The 14069-nt window shown below is 43.2% G+C and overlaps 1 protein-coding gene and 1 non-coding gene across 2 annotated transcripts in view; both read left to right on the top strand.

Moving 5' to 3' along the window:
• LOC101740827 (vitellogenic carboxypeptidase) overlaps positions 1-14069 on the top strand; it is a 281799-nt gene that overhangs the window by 166754 nt on the left and 100976 nt on the right. The gene's annotated exons all lie outside the window — the stretch shown is intronic.
• On the top strand, positions 13361-13433 carry TRNAR-ACG (transfer RNA arginine (anticodon ACG)). Its single transcript has one exon. It is a non-coding gene; the product is annotated as a tRNA-Arg (tRNA).

Genomic DNA, 14069 nt, shown 5'->3' on the forward strand with positions numbered 1-14069 from the left:
TTCGGATAATTGTATTTTAATTTTGGAAGGTTTCACTTCTACCACGTGTGAATTGCACACATTTTGTTTTTTTCTTCCAGAAACATAAGCTTAACGTAGAGGTCTCTATTTGAAACTCTTTTAAAAATAAATAAAGCTATAAGGCTCTGGAAACTTCGTCAGGGTAAGCTCATTCCAGAGTCGGAGATGATATTTATCTCGGGGAAATGATCTCGGGAAACGCAATTGTTACAGGAAATAATAAGGACGATCGCTGCTCTCGATATATAAACAACATTATCCTGTCATATCCCTAAATGATTGTAGTAATCTATACATGTAAATAAAATTTGAGTGTATGTTTGTAATATTGAAATAACCGCTTTTTACTATATGCAAATGAAAATAATATATACAAAATATCATTTTTTACAGTTCTTGTCTGTCTCTTTGTTTCGGCTAATCTCTGGAACGGCGGGACCAATTTTGACGAGATTTTCACTGATAGGTAGTTGATGATATAAGGAGTAACTTGGGCTACTTTTTTTAGACTAGCTTTGCCTCGCGGCGTCACCCGCGGTACGACAAAAACCGCGGGTAGCATTGCGGGACTCAGCTATAAATAATAAAATTTAATGTTTCCGAAGCGAAGCGAAGGCGGGTCGGTAGTAAATAATAAAATTCGCAATAATTAAAAAAACACAGTCTACAAAACAACCTACCAGATTTTGGGTGATTATCGAGATCCACAGAAAACACGAGGTATTTATTAGCGGCGTCTTAAAACACTTTCTTAAAATTTACTGATTTCCTGATCATCATCATTATCCTGCCCTTCTTCCAGTCACCTGGGGTCGGCGCAACATGTTTTCTCCTTCCATACTCTTCTATCATATACCATTTCTTCGCTCACTCCCCTCTTACACATATCGTCTTTCACGCAATCCATTCATTTCTTCTTAGGTCTACCTCTTCCTCTATATCCTTCCACGTCCATAGTTAACACTCTCTTACCAACCTCATTTTCATGTCGTCTCATCACATGTCCATACCATCCCAAACGCGCACTTTTCAGCTTCTCTGTCACAGGTGCCACTTTCAGACTTCAATATAACATATTCATTCCGTATTCAATCCATTCTCGTTACTCCACGCATCCATCGCAACATTCGCATCTCTGCTGCATGCAATCGCCTTTCATCCTGATTTCCTGATATTCATGCAATAGTAGCTATGTATATGTTTATCAGAACACTTTGATGGAAAATGAATTGCCCATACCCTAATTTTATATTGTCAAATCAAGTCAACAAAATTCTAATGATGGCTTAGATAATAAAATCAGGTCACCCCTTGACCTTCACCGGGGGGAAACCTCAAGCTCCCTACGGTATCTTCATCTTTTTTCATATATTTTTTTTCCTTTTTCTACCTATGCTGATAGCCTTGAGAGGCTATTTAAGCTTCACCCTAACGTTTGTAGGTGAGCTCACGGGGCTCAAACCGGAGTGTTGCTAACACTGACCCTAGCAAGAGCAGTGCTTCGCAGAATCTACCACCGGATCGGAAACGCGACCTACTGAGAAAATCCGGCGAGAAACTAGTGGGCTGTGTCTATGGGTTGATTCACTCATCGAGCCCTTCGTCGTAAGCGACGGGTTCGACGAGGACGGTGACCGGTGCTTGAGGTACCTAAAAGCACCGTTAATGGATTAGGATTTAGATTAGGTTTAGGGCGACGTCCACTGTTTACCTTTCGGTCTACAGGATCGAGTATATTGTATCGTCAATTAGCGCTCGTTGTTAAAAGATATCTGTCTTATCGACGATAAGACAAAAACGAAAATAAGTTGTAAATTTATTAAAAAAAATGCGATTAATCATTATCGTATATTTCACATTAGTTGTAGTGCGTACGTGCCTGCTATCACATACGATGCTGTGACATCACACTACTTTTAAGGATATGTCGGTGATAAGGCACCTGATTTGGGCGCTATTGTTTATTGGCGCTTAGCTCAGTCGAATTTAGTCTGAGAGCCTATCACAATAAAAAGGTCCCGCTTGTAATCAAAATAGTAGTATTCTGATTTCTTCACAGCAGCACAATTAAGTTGAAAAAGCCTTCTTCATCGACTCCAATTCTGTATTGTTACCTGTTTCAGGAGACACCAAAAAGTCGAAAAGAAACAACCACCAAATCAACCTTAAAAGACCTTTTCTTTACACTTTTCCTCGATATAGAAGAGCATCTTGTAACCCAGTAAAGGTGGATAGGTGTAATCTTACCTATCTCTTCCACTAAGAAAACTTGCTTTCCTAATCAAAAGGGCGGAATATCTCAGGATCTATGGAGACATTCACTTACTGACTAAGGTAACTGAATAACAGGAGGATTGTGATCTCACCTGCTCGTATACAGGTCTCTGACCGCTGTCGGTAGAATACGTAGCTTTATTTGTTTGTTCGTTAAATCTATATATATCTATCTATCTATCTATCAATAAAATATATTTAAAAATGAATTGCTGTTCGCTAGTCTCGCTAAAGCTAAAACTCGAGAATGGCTGGACCGATTTGGCTAATTTTGGTCTTGAATTATTCGTGGAAGTCCAGAGAAGGTTCAAAAGGTAGATAAATATGAAAATGCTCGAAATTAAATAAAAATAACAATTTTGTTTTTCCTTTGATGTGTCCCCGGTCGGACCTTTTGTTTGTTTTAAGTTTATTTTATACAAAAGCTTAGGTCTTTTATTTATCGATTGAGGCACTACGAAGTCTGCCGGGTCAGCTAGTTAATGATAATTATTTTAACAATGACTCGTTCACATTTCCCATTAATTGTTTCCTGAGATCATATTATTGAATGCCGAAATTATTGAACATAATAAATCTCCCCTCTGCTTCACTTCAATAGTCATTACACATAAAGTACACTTGAGTTCGGACTTCATTTAAAGGTCTATAGGGCTGGAAACAATTCGATAGATTTATATCGATGGTTTGACTTTCCATCGATTTATTAATTACCTTTAAAAAAAAGTTTATCTGATTGAAATTTACCTACAAGCGTCATGTATTCAAACGTGTTAGTGTACAAAATACGATAAATTATTTAAGAAGTATGGGAGTGCATTTGAACAAAGAAACCACATTACTGAAACAGTAACTCATATAACCTCTGTGATGTTTTTTTTAAATTTCTACATGATAAACTGTTTGATCTCAAATTAAACACATTTTGATATTACATAATTTACTTTGATATTAATAGACGTATTAGTATTTGTACTACATCAGTATATTGCTCTATGAATTAAGTAGCTAAAACTCAGATACCCCCCGATAACACGAATTCAGTTTGTATGTCGCCAAACATCTACAAATTATCTTGGATTTAAACAAAATTAAACTTATCTTACCTTACGGAATCTTCACAATCATTCAAACACTACTAGCGCGATCTATCTGAAACAAAAGAAAACAAATTGTTGGATGTTTATGAAAAATGCACACGTATTTAGTATTACGTCATAGTTATAATGGATACTTTTCACTGCCAAGGTCCGATTTATCAGTATGCGCATCATAAATTCACACTTTATTATGTGTTGTAATTTAATCAGACTTCAGCTAAGCGTGACAAAGATACTCAGTACATTCGGTGCCGTAAATGAGACGAACTAACAATAGAAAACGCGCCTTAAAACAAGGCGTACAAGACTCAATGTTTCGTTTTAAGATTACCGCCGCAAAAAAGGCGGTAGAGCAATACCAACCAAGGGAAATCTTAGTTAAAAACAATAGGAACTATTGTGAATGAAAAAAAACGAATTATTGGAAAATAGCATAAACAAATGTATCGATAGTGGTCGCTAATGACACTAGATTTAAAAAAGTGACCTTAAATAAATAAATTTAAAAAATATATAAAAATTTAATTGTTGTTCGTCAGTCTCGCTAAAACTCGAGAGCGGCTGGACCGATTTGGCTAATTTTGGTCTTGAATTATTCGTGGAAGTCCAGAAAAGGTTTAAAAGGTAGATAAATATGAATTAAATAAAAATAACAATTTCGTTTTTCCTTTGATGTGTCACCCGTCGGACGGATTCCTTTTGTTTGTTTTAAGCTACTTTTAAGTTTATTTTATACAAAAATTTTAGTCTTTTCTTTATCGATTGAGGCTCTGCGAAGTCTGCCGGGTCAGGTAGTTTAAAAAAATATATGTATGTTATATCGATAACAGAGACAGCTTCCCATCACTACTCAATAAAGGGATGCAAGTCGCAGCGGAAGTTGTATTTGAACGCATTAGACGCGACGGCTGCGGGCGGAGCTTTGTTTTGCTTTCAATCGTCTCTTGTTGGCCGGAAGTTTGTACTTGAGATTGTAAGTAATGTTTTATCAAAGAACTGTTTTATTTATTTATAAACTATACTCGAGATTTTTTTGAAATTTGAGTTAAGTATTCACGGATGCTCATGGACTTTGGCAGGGTTATAGCTGAGTCGCTGAACTTTTATCCATATCATGTGAAGTGCTTACATATTATTGAAAGTAAGTATATTTTTTTATTAACACGCTTCATTGCTTTGATTGATAATCTTAGCTGGTAACTATAGTCAATTCTTAATAATACACAAAATTAAACGTACCAAAAGTATAAAACCCCGCACCGGTAAGTTCATTCAGTGTATTTGTGCTACATAGACACACGTGACGTTTTGGAGGACGGGACATCCATTACATTGGCTAACAGTCTATAGCAGTGACATATTTATGATTAAAGGATTACTGTTGGCCCGGAGGCCTTTCCAGTTTCACCAGGACAGGTGGGCGAGCAAGGGCTCAGCCAGGAGGGGTGGGATTTGCTAACAGCTGCCCGAGCGCCTCCGAAGGAGACCTAAAAACTCAAGAGCAATTGCTTCGCGAATGAATCTACTACCGGATCGGAATCGCGACCCACTGAGAAGAACCGGCGAGAAACTCAGCGGGCTGATGCATGGGTTAGGTTGCACGTCGACCTCTTTGTCGAGTTCGACGAGTACGGTTACCGGGGTCCCTAAGCCTGCTCCTAGTATTAGAGCTGAAGGCGTCTAATGCAAAGGTTACTGGATCTGATGGATCCGTAAGGATGAGCTATAACAGTGTCTATGGGTGAGCCTGTTTAGTTATCTGTAGCCAAGAAAACTACTTGCCTTCATTATCGGACGGACTTCCAAAACGGCACGCGGCCTTCATTTGCCTACCTAGCAATCTCACCCTTAAGTGTACTCCACTAGTTTCATCGGACGTGTAGAAAAGCTCACGGAGCCCTAGTGGCTTTGCTAACAATTACCCCGGTCACTGTCCCCGTCGAACCCGTCGCTTGCGACGAAGGGCTCGACGAGCGAATTAACCCATAGACACAGCCACTGAGTTTCTCGCCGGATCTTCTCAGTGGGTCGCGTTTCCGATCCGGCGGTAGATTCTGCGAAGCACTGCTCTTGCTAGGGTCAGTGTTAGCATCACTCCGGTTTGAGCCCCGTGAGCTCACCTACTAGTTAAGGTTACGCTAAAATTAGAAAAAAGCTTAGGTAGGAAAAGTTATAATTACCCTAGCAAACGCAAAGCTTCGCTGAATTTACCACAGAATCGGAAAGGGCGAGCGAGCGCAAACACGGCAATGCGACAAAACAAACGCGATGCGATCTATAAAAGCATTGCTAACGCAGAGACGAAATCAGGTGTAGCATAAAAGTATTGTGTATGCTGTTTGTCATCCTTCAATAAATACATACATGAGGCATCTGGGTCATAGCAAAATCGTGTACAGAGAGCCCGGACGATGTATAAAAAGTAAAAGTGGCAAGAAAGTAAAATGACTATGGACTGCTATGGATAATAATGATATTAAATTCATTGTAGTACACTTAGAAACTACATTAATATAAAAAAATGCGATTCTAACATTCATAATATTTTCGGCAATCCAATAAACATCAAAAAAATAATTAAATCATAAATACATGTAGTCATCGACGTATTTGTATATTTCCCAAGGCTATTATTATATTGTGTATTGTCGCGCACATCAAATTAACTAACTATATTCTTATGACAATCGATATTTCATACATCTAACGTAAAAAAAAACATTTTTAAAATAAAGGAAAAGTTATGACTAATACACGTTTAATGGGTCTTTCTCCGTTTATGTGCTGTGCCATATTAAATTAGCTTATCAGAAATGTGCTGATTTATTATAGAGTTTCTGTGTGACCGGCTTTAAACAAAGGATTCTCAATGCGGCCCTGGCTTGAAGGCTAGACGTGGCGTGCGGCGCCGCGCGACCCTCGTCTGGCAAGCCCTTCAGACATCAACTTTTGTTATGGAGTTTCCTGCAAGCTGAAAACCTAAACTCCACATCAGTCCTTTTAGAAGCACTGTATAATTGTGCATAGTACTTCATTGTTCTTTTTAATACGCTTTTATTAGCTTCAGACGTATGTCTGTTAGTATGTAACGGAATCTTTGAACATGATTTCGACATAAGGGGGGTTTGAAGGGTCAAAACGTCGGATTAAATCGAAATTTGGCATACTTATTAACGACCGATGACAAATCAATATTAAAAACAAATATTGAAAAGATTGAAATTCAACTAATGAAAAATAAATAATAGTTTAAAAAAACTAACAAAATACGCTTTTATAGAAAATCCAACTAAAAAATAGTAAATAAATTTTAATAAATTTGAATTAAAAATAGTGTTAGAAAAAATGATTTTATTGTAAAAAAGCGTGGGGTGCTTTTCAGGATATTATATAACCTAAGCATCAGCCCGTTGAGTTCCTCGCCGGATCTTCTCAGCGGGTCGCGATTCCGATCCGGTAGTAAATTCATTCGCGAAGCAGCTGCTCTTGAGTTGTTAGGACTCCCTTGGAGGCGCTCGGGCAGCTGTTAGCAAATCCCGCCCCTTCTGGCTGAGCCCTTGGTCGCCCATCTGACCTGGTGAAACTGGAAAGGCCTCAGGGCGACCAGTAAACTCTCAATCATAAAAAAAAAGAAATTCTACTGTAAGCACTGATGCCTCAAAATTCATTTTGCATTTACTCTTTACTGATTGTTATTTAAAAAAAAAAACTGACCATTTCGTTTTTTAATGTTAATATGTACAAAAACTCAATTACACAATAAAAGTTATGTTGACAGACGAGAAAATGATGTATAATTGTTTCATCTAATATCAATAAATAATACTTTTAATTATTTAACTAGTGCTCACGAACGACCTCCACAATGAAGGAAGGAATAAAGTCAGTCAAATTAAATGCAACCGACATAATATATTTCAGTTTGTTGCTGATGTTAAATTTGTAAATAAATAAATAATAATAAATAAATATTTACTAACAATCACGCCACGTTAACTGGTCCCGTGATAAGTTCGTAAAGAACTTGTGTTACAGGTACCAGATAACGGATATAAATGTAAGATTTTTATTATACACATACATGTATTTAATATACATCCATAACCCTGGAAAATAAATTTATATTTATCATACAAGTATCTTCCCTTTGGCGGGATTCGAACCCGCGACCCCCTTGTGTAGTGACCATGTCACTTACCACTACACCAGACGGCCGTTAGTCACTGAAATCACTGAACAGTAAACACATTCCGATTTGAGCAACCGACGCGCGTGGACGTGCTCATTGTTTTGTCGGAAGTGACTACCGGTGATAATAGATCATTGTTCGTGGCACATCTGTGGCCCAAGTGTTTCTCGGAATTTGTACCTGCGCCTAATTGCAAGGCATTGCCGCCCGGGAACTGTGCAGTGGTTCTATTCACTCTAATTCTATTCTATTTATTCTATTCACTAAAATTTCTAAAATTCCTAGAATCGCTTCGGCCAATTTAGTGTTACCGACGCAGGGGCCTCGCCGCAAGGCGAGCGCGTGTTTAAGTCCCGGGGCCGCCCCCCCCGGGCGAAAATCACGTAAAGATGGAGGAAAAACTTTTCATCGACTTCATTCGGGAAAAATATCCGACAATCGCGCCCGAATTCGAAGCCTATAGGGCTTCATTTGGTAAATATTCTCCCCCCGCATCTAACGCCGCCGTCGCCAAACATGCCTCGCAGGCATGCCTCGCGTGCCCCGCCGCCGGTCCGTGTTCAAGCGCACGTACGCACGCCGCCGCCGTAGCGTCTAACGCCCCCGCCCCCGCTACCCCCGCGCCCGCGTCAATCACGTCAGTTTCGTCCGTCGCGACCTCAATAGCGTCTAGTTCAGGCTCCGATACCGAATCGGAGATGGACTTCGAGTCCGCGACTAGCCCTCAACCCGGAACCTCGGATGGGTTCCAAACTGTAACGCGCGGTAAAAAGCGTACTCGCGTCGTGGAGTCCCGGAGCTCCATGACGAAGCAAACCAAGTCCGCGACCGCCTCCCGACCGCAGGTAGTCGTGACGCCGGAGTCGGACTCCGCCCGCCGCGTAACCCCACCGCCGCGCCCAAAAACCGCGCCCGCGCCTAAAACAGTTGTCCCGCCCCCGCTGATACTCCAAGAGAAGTCAGCGTGGAATCGCGTATCCCAGGCCCTTCAGGCCAACAAAATTAATTATACCCATGCGCGTAACGTCGCGCATGGGATTCAGATTAAGGTCGCAACTCCGGGCGACCATAGGGCCCTCTCTGCTTACCTCCGAAAGGAGAACATAGGTTATCACACCTATGCTCTTCAGGAGGACCGCGAACTCCGCGTAGTGATACGCGGAGTCCCCAAGGAACTCGACATAGACTACGTAAAGGAGGATCTGATCGGTCAGTCCCTCCCAATAGTTAGTGTGCACCGGATGCACAGCGGACGCGGCAGACAGCCGTACAATATGATTCTCGTCGCGCTAGAATCAACCCCGGAGGCAAAGAAAAGAATCTCATGTCTCAAAACGATATGCGGCCTCTCCGGGGTCACCATCGAAGCCCCCCATAAACGTGGTACTCCCGGGCAGTGCCACAGGTGCCAGCTCTATGGCCACTCAGCGCGTAATTGCCACGCGCGCCCCCGCTGCGTGAAATGCCTCGGCGATCACGCAACCACAGAATGTTCGCGTGTTAGGGAAACCGCGACGGAACCCCCAAGCTGTGTCCTATGCCTTAAGCAAGGGCACCCGGCAAACTATCGCGGATGTCCTAGGGCTCCGCGTAAACACCCGAACCACCCAGCCCCCCGAACCGTCGACCCAAAGACTTCGGCGCCTTCAGTGCCGAAACCAGCCTTCGTACCGGCTGCGGTTCCCACCGTCTCGGCGTGGAAAAAACCGCTGCCGTATACGAAGGAGGGAACACAAAACGTACCCCAGCTCCCGCCTGCGACACGTCCCGCGCCTCAGCCCCTACTCGCACCTCGCCCCGCGCCCGCGTACCGCCCCCCGCAACCCTCAGTTGTCAACGACTTCGCGCTCGTGCGTGACTTCGTTACCGCGGTAAACTTTGACCGTCTGCGATCGTTCGCAGATGCTATCCGTAGGTCGGTAACCCCCGAACAGCGGCTCGCGGCCGCTTTCGATCACATGGACGTCTACGAGTCCGTGTCTCGCACGTTATAAAAATTCTTTACCGGTAATCAATGGCGCAAAAAGGTAGAGAAAAACCGTATTCCATTACGTTAGCATTCTACAATGCTAACGGACTCGCGCGGCAACGCGATCAAATTTTCGAATTCCTCCGCGACAATCTTGTAGATATTTTGTTAGTGCAGGAGACCTGTCTGAAGCCCTCGCGTCGTGACCCGAAAGTCGCGAATTACGTCATGGTTAGGAATGACAGACTCACCGCCTCCAAAGGCGGGACTGCCATTTACTATAGGCGGGCCCTGCACGTTGTCCCTCTCGATACTCCCTCGCTCTTACATATCGAGGCGTCAGTGTGCCGTATCTCGCTGACGGGACACCAGCCGATCGTCATCGCATCCGTTTATCTCCCCCCGGACAAGCCCCTCCTAAGCAGTGACATCGAGTCACTGTTCGGCATGGGAGACTCCGTCATCCTGGCAGGCGATTTAAATTGCCACCACACTAGGTGGAACTGCCATCGTACTAACGTTAACGGTAGGCGTCTCGACGCGTTTATAGACGACCTCACTTTTGAAGTAGTCGGTCCCCCAACTCCAACATGTTATCCGTATAACATCGCGCTCCGTCCGAGCACTATAGACCTGGCATTGCTTAGGAACGTAACTCTGTGCTTACGTTCCATCGAAGCACTGTCAGAGCTCGACTCAGACCACCGACCTGTCCTTATGCAGCTCGGTCGCCCTCACAACCCAGTCACTGTTACGAGGACCATGGTGGATTGGAATAAGCTGGGCACGTGCCTACTCGAAGCCGCTCCGCCAATCCTCCCTTACGGCCCGGATTCGAATCTATCCCCCGAGGACACCGTCGAATCCATAAACATCATTACCGATCACATCTCTTCCGCGATCATTAGATCTTCAAAAGAAGTCGATGTGGAGGACAGCTTCCACCGCATCAGACTATCCTCCGAACTTAGGAATCTCTTAAGAGTTAGGAACGCGGCAATCCGGGCCTACGATCGTCTTCCCACGCATTCAAACCGGATTCGGATGCGTCGTCTACAACGCGAAGTCCACTCCCGCCTAAGCGACGCGCGTAACGATAATTGGCATAGTTATTTAGAACAACTCGCGCCCTCCCACCAAGCATACTGGCGACTAGCTAGGACTCTCAAATCCGAAACTACCGCTACTATGCCTCCCCTCGTACGCCCTTCAGGCCAACCACCGGCATTCGATGACGATGACAAGGCTGAGCTGCTGGCCGATGCACTGCAAGAGCAGTGCACCACCAGCACTCAACACGCGGACCCCGAACACACCGAGTTAGTCGACAGGGAGGTCGAGCGCAGAGCTGCCCTGCCGCCCTCGGACGCGTTACCCCCCATTACCACTGACGAAGTTAGAGACGCGATCCACAATCTCCAACCTAGAAAGGCATCCGGCTCCGACGGCATCCGCAACCGCGCGCTAAAACTCTTGCCAGTCCAACTGATAGCAATGTTGGCTACAATTTTAAATGCCGCTATGACGCACTGCATCTTTCCCGCGGTGTGGAAAGAAGCGGACGTTATCGGTATACATAAGCCGGGCAAACCGACAAACGAAACATCTAGTTACCGTCCGATTAGTCTCCTCCCGACGATAGGAAAAATTTACGAACGGCTCCTTAGGAAACGCCTCTGGGATTTTGTTACCGCGAACAAAATTCTCATAGACGAACAGTTCGGATTCCGCTCTAAACACTCGTGCGTACAACAAGTGCACCGCCTCACGGAGCACATCCTGATAGGACTAAATAGGCGTAAACAAATCCCGACCGGCGCCCTCTTCTTCGACATCGCGAAGGCGTTCGACAAAGTCTGGCACAACGGTTTAATTTACAAACTGTACAACATGGGAGTGCCAGACAGACTCGTGCTCATCATACGAGACTTCTTGTCGAACCGTTCGTTTCGATATCGAGTAGAGGGAACTCGTTCTCGTCCCCGTCAACTGACTGCCGGAGTCCCGCAAGGCTCCGCGCTCTCCCCGTTATTATTTAGTTTGTATATCAATGATATACCCCGGTCTCCGGAGACCCATCTAGCGCTCTTCGCCGATGACACGGCTATCTACTACTCGTGTAGGAAGATGTCGTTGCTGCATCGGCGACTCCAGATCGCAGTAGCCACCATGGGACAGTGGTTCCGGAAGTGGCGCATCGACATCAACCCCACGAAAAGCACAGCGGTGCTCTTCAAAAGGGGTCGCCCTCCAAATACTACTTCGAGCATCCCACTCCCTAATAGGCGCGCAAACACCTCCGCCGTTAGCCCCGTCACTCTCTTTGGCCAGCCCATACCGTGGGCCTCGCAGGTCAAATACCTAGGCGTCACCCTCGACAGAGGGATGACATTCCGTCCCCATATTAAGACGGTACGCGACCGTGCCGCCTTCATATTAGGACGTCTCTACCCTATGCTTTGCAAGCGAAGCAAACTGTCCCTCCGTAATAAGGTAACTCTCTACAAAACTTGCATACGCCCCATTATGACGTATGCAAGCGTAGTGTTCGCTCACGCAGCCCGCACCAACTTGAAGCCCCTTCAGGTTATTCAATCCCGATTCTGCAGGATAGCCGTCGGAGCACCATGGTTCCTGAGGAACGTGGATCTCCACGATGACCTGGAGCTCGACTCTGTCAGTAAGTATCTTCAGTCGGCATCATTGCGCCATTTCGAGAAGGCGGCACGACATGAGAACCCTCTTGTCGTGGCGGCTGGAAACTACATACCCGATCCTGTAGACCGAATGGTAAACAGTCGACGTCGCCCAAAGCACGTCATTACGGATCCTCCCGATCCATTAACGGTGCTTTTAGGCACCACAAGCACCGGTCACCGTCCTCGTCGAACCCGTCGCTTGCGACGAAGGGCTCGACGAGCGAATTAACCCCTAGACACAGCCCACTGAGTTTCTCGCCGGATCTTCTCAGTGGGTCGCGTTTCCGATCCGGTGGTAGATTCTGCGAAGCACTGCTCTTGCTAGGGTCAGTGTAAGCAACTCTCCGGTTTGAGCCCCGTGAGCTCACCTACACACGTTAGGGTGAAGCTGAAATAGCCTCTCAAGGCTATCAGCATAGGTAGGAAAAAAAAAAAAAAAAAAAAAAAAAACAGTAAACACCACAAGAGCCATAAGCTACATATTAAGTGTATAATCTGTGGTAAGTTATCTGCCCGTCGAAAATTAAAAAAATCTTAGGTAGACTTCAGTTCAAACATAATATTTATTTTGTCTTAAATTTATATATTAATGAATACATAGCGCCATCTATTATCATTTTGTACGTGCTGTTTTAAAATTGGCTTTGCTAATAGCGCCATCTATTAGTACCCTTGTGAACCACAACGAGAATAACAATTTGCTAGTTTCACATAAAAATACTCGTAATATTTTAAATATGTATATTCTTCTCAATACGAAAAAAAAAGATGTGAGGGTTGAAAAAAATCAAATTATATAGTTACAAAACGCTTTAAGCAGCCTTATCACTAACCACGACCCTTGGACGACTGTGTCTGTGATCCTACCATTGCACGTGAGGCATAGTAACCACTTACCAACAATTAGCCGTATTATTGTTTAAGGCAGACAAGAACAAATCTAACTTATATTAATTAAATTTTCCAAGTGCTTAAAACACAAATTGATTTGTATTATTATTCGCATTAGACCGCTATCAATTTAGTTACCGAAGTAAACTTCACATTGTATAATTAATATGTTTATTTCTTATTAAAACATATTCTTAATTTCACCACTTTTTGTATTGGCCCTGTGGCGCAACGAATAACGCGTCTGACTACGGATCAGAAGATTCCAGGTTCGAATCCTGGCAGGGTCGCGTGTTGTTTTTTTCTTCCTTTATAATCGATACGTTCAATTCCATTATTGGTATTAACTAAATATTATATTAAAAGCTCTCTGCTATCCTTTGAACCCGGGAAGAGTATAAAACCAGTCGCCCTCTGCTGGGAAGTCGAAGAGATAAAATAGCAAATTTTAAACTGAAATGAGCATTTGTTCGTAGCAAAAATAGAGGAACTGAGGTTACTTCCCGTGGAAAAATCGTCATACAATACCTTCCAGTGATAAACTGTTAATCTGAGCCCAAATTTCCATATAGTGAAGACTCTGTGTTTAAATAAAGAAAACATTATGCGGACATTGGGAGAATTACTTTCCAGTTTCTTTTAAATTTTAATAAATTTGAATTTAACATAATAGTGTAAGAAAAAATTATTTTATTGTAAAAAAACGTGGGGTGCTTTTCAGGATATTATCTTAGATAATAGTTTAAAAACTTACAAAATACGCTTTTATAGAAAATATAACAAAATTTGTTTTTTATTTTTTTATTTTTTTTTAATATTGAATTGTCACCGGTCCTTGGTATGTATGCCAAATTTAATAATCTATAACAATTATAAAAAGATTCGAGATTAACTACCTAGCTTTTTTTTAACTCAACGGCCGGTAG

This window comes from Bombyx mori, chromosome 16, assembly GCF_030269925.1.
Source record: "Bombyx mori chromosome 16, ASM3026992v2".
NCBI classification, from domain to species: Eukaryota; Metazoa; Arthropoda; class Insecta; order Lepidoptera; family Bombycidae; genus Bombyx; species Bombyx mori.